Here is a 4232-nt window from a genome sequence, read left to right as displayed (position 1 = left end):
AGTTGGTCGTTCCAAAGCCTAGTAAAACTAGTTTGCGAAAGATCGAGTTTCAATAATTGAATGTATTAAAGATTTTTCTCAAATTCACAACTGGCAAATATATTTTAATTTTCTTTAATATAAGAATCAGATTTTCAATGCTTTTTCTGGTAATGGATATATTTGATAAAGATATATATATAAAAAAATTATATATTATAATTTATATATCTGTTGATGTACACTGTAATCAATCTGAAAACAAAGGATCGTAGATGAATATTGATACAACGTAATAAAGGTTTTAATTTGTAACTCAAATGTATTAATATGAATTTTTTACAATTTATTCACTGATTTTATTAAAGATTTTACTACATTTTTGAAAGAAATATATAATAACATTTAATATTATTTTTCTTTTAAATGATATAATTTAAATTAACCTAAATGATTGTGTTATTGAATTATGAAATTGCTTTATTGTTTTATATTTATATTATTTGTTTTTATATTATATGAATAATTTTCTTTAATATTTTATTTAACGTTAAAATATTCCAACAATTTTAATACGTTATTATGTTTTTCAATCAATGGTACGATTTAAGTAATATATATATATATATATATATATATATATATATATATATTTCTTATATCGTACCATTGATTGAAAAACATAATAACGTATTAAAATTGTTGGAATATTTTAACGTTAAATAAAATATTAAAGAAAATTATTCAAACAAATTTTGAAACTCTACGTGCCCAGTGGATCAAGCCATTTTTAATTAGAAACTCATACTATAAAGTATTCCTTTTTATAAATTGTATGATTTTACCTCAGTTCAATGTATTTTAATATATTAAACACATTATTAATAACATAAAAATTTAATAGAAAAATATAATAACATAAAAATCATTAAATATTACATAAATAAATAATAATTCTACATGAATAATATGAATAAATTAATATGTACTAAAAACCATTTTATACAATACAATATAAAAATCATATATTATTTTGCTTATATTTCTATGAAATGATTTTAGAATTTTTAGACTTTATGAAATGATTATTAAGTTTCTTACAATATAATTCTGAAATGTTGAGAAACATGAAGTTACTCATTTTTTTTTATTATTATTTATGTAATTAATCTTTTTTCATTATATCGTTCTATTATGTTATATCGAATATACATATTCTTACAATATTATATTCTTATAGACATCGATATAATTGATTCTGGAATTATAAAAAAATATGTAAAATTTTTCATTTACGTAGTTATATATTCATATTACTTGTATAATAATTCTCATTAATGAATTAATTTGCATAATACAATTGTAGCATCGACTTTTTGGAGAATCAATTAATGAAATTTAAACATTAACTTATCTAATAAATTATATCATGGAAATAGGCATTCAATGAAATATCATGATTTAATGAAATTAATAATAAAAATAATTAATAAGCTCTATTTTTCTTTATTAAATAAACGCATTGAAATTATAAATGAAATCACAATTTTTTATTTCATAATTATAATGTCTATAAACAAAAAAATATAAGCATATCCGCCGCATATCCGGTAAAGTTACGGTTACCTTTGTCTTTGATATTTTTTTTTAACGATAAACCTCATTATGAATATTTATTCTCTTTCCACGTCTCTGAGCCGTTCTTTGCTAATTCTATAATTATGTGTAAGAGTTCTTGTAGAATAACATTCTATATATTACTGTCTCGTATTCATCTATTAAAATTCCTATATAAAATGCATTTATTACTAATAGTGGTCATAGGCAGGGTGCCATATTTTCATTCTTGATTGGATATGACCGATGACTTTAGCAACTTATTCATTTAATGAAAATAATAAAGTTTATCCTAATCTATATTCCATATTACATTGATATGACATAATGCATTTCGGAGAATGTAGGCTAGATATTTTGAAAAATGGTGTTCCATATCTCCAGAGAATATTAAACTAACAAAGTGTTAAAGAGGCACGAAATTCTAAAAGATCTTTGCGAACGGGTCATAGTGATCCCCATAGGGTTGCATAAAGTCCACCTTACACACAGACAGTAAATACTCGCTCACATTCGCTCAATGGTATAAAAAATAAGCGCTTAATCGCTGGTACAGCACGATAAATCCTCGTGTCGTTAATCTGGCGATTTATCCAGCCAATGGCTTTGCGTTAAAGTAGCTTCGACATTTCGCATTTCGTAGTTAGGGCTGCACTATCCTTGCGCATACCTCGCGTGAAATGTGTGTCACGCATGATGCCGACGAATCATTGGCCCAGGCCTCGACGCGGTACCGGTTCGCCGACTGAGCCAAGTAAGCCAAGACGAAGACGCCGTCAGCTTCCAATTGCGATACATTCCGCCGCGGTTTCGTTTAATATCGGATATTGGATATGCAACGCGTCTAATATCGTATGGAACCCAAGGTCGGTCCCAATGTCCTGTCTTCCAACGTCTTAGGATGCATTAGAAAGTATCACCTTACTTCTGGGCACTGGCACAGCATTTTTTTCGGCACGCTCGTGTTAGTGGGGCACAGGCATTCGCATAAGCACACACATGTTTGAGATCAGAAGAAATTGTATTTTATGAATTCCGAATTAGAATGCGCAGTCACTACGGCTTTCCTTATTTTTATTTACAAATTATTATGGAATAAGTACAATCAGCTCAATTAACAAGGAAATATAAAAACAAAGAAAAAAAAATCAAGTGTTTAATTTGTAATAATATTGATTAGTTATTGAATGATTTAGAAGAGGATAGAAATAAAAATATAATACATAAAAGTACATTTCCATTTATAGAAGTCTCACTTATTGTTATACTTATATTATGAAATAAACATAAAATCTTTATAATAAATACGATATTTTTTAAGACAATTTTAATTAAATTATATTTCCTATGAAATAATATGACAAAGTCATTCTACGTGTAATAATACAACAAAACAAGCAATAATTAACCTTTTCCGTTACCTTTTAGCAAGTTTTTTCGTATTCAAAATAGAATATGGATGGATATAAAAATAATAATAAATGCTTGAGTATTTATTATATTGACTGTACAATGCATTTATCTATAATTTAATATAAATGTGTGCCAAGAATATGTGTAGATGCACTTTTAATGTAATATTATCATTTGAAAGTACTTAGTATACTTTAATTTTTTAATTTGTTGAATTCAAATTACATCGAAATATTCAAATTTTAAATTCCAAAATCTACAACTTTACAAATTACGAATAAATTTTATATGTAAAACTCATATAATTATAAAATATTAATACAAATTAGTGTATGAAAAATTTACAAATCTTTACAGTTACAATAGAACGTTTTATAAATTCATTCTATTTTCTTTAATAACAATTACATACTTTATTACTTTATTATTATCTTATTAATGATAAGATTTTGGTAAATCTAGTATTAAATTAAAGTGTTGTCAGCGAAAAGAGTGTCAATAATTTGCTTTTTTCAAAGTAGTCTAATATTTATAAATTGATTAATAATTGATTTCGCAGAATTGTGAATAAAATTTGTACAAGAATGCCCCAATTTCATAATATTCCTGTAATTTTTTATCGAGCTTGAGGTAATAAAGAAATTTTTATGAAATATTGTTTTATATTGATAATCGTAATTATTTTGAAATATTATGTTCAGGGAAATGTATATATATATATATATATATATATATATATATTGCAGATAAATAGCGTATATATGATTTCATTAATTGTTTAATAATTTTGTTATTATACTAATGACGAATAATTACAAAAGTTGTTATTAATTAAATTTATTATTTAAAATTATTCTATTGGACCTTCTTTATATTTCTGTGTGTGTGTGTGTGTGAGTGTGTGTGTGTGTGTGTGTGTGTGCGCGTGTGTGTGTGTGTGCGTGCGTTTGTGTGTGTATTTTATTTAAAATAAATGTAATGATTGTGATAAACAAAACTATTTCATAGTTATCTATTTATACTACTTTACTAGTATTCTACTATTATAATTTGTATTATACTTTCATTTTTTTAAATAAATTTGTAAAAATCTTGATATACTAGGAATGAGTTCGCAACATTTTAAATGATACAATTCAGCTAACCAGTTATTAAAATTTATATTGCTTCAAATTATAATTATAGTTAAATTTTTAACAATCCAATTTAATTATTAAATACTG

The sequence above is a fragment of the Ceratosolen solmsi genome, unplaced genomic scaffold, assembly GCF_000503995.2.
Source record: "Ceratosolen solmsi marchali unplaced genomic scaffold, CerSol_1.0 scaffold13, whole genome shotgun sequence".
NCBI lineage: Eukaryota > Metazoa > Arthropoda > Insecta > Hymenoptera > Agaonidae > Ceratosolen > Ceratosolen solmsi.
The sequence above is the reverse complement of the archived record's forward strand: the minus strand, read 5'-3'. Positions refer to the sequence as shown.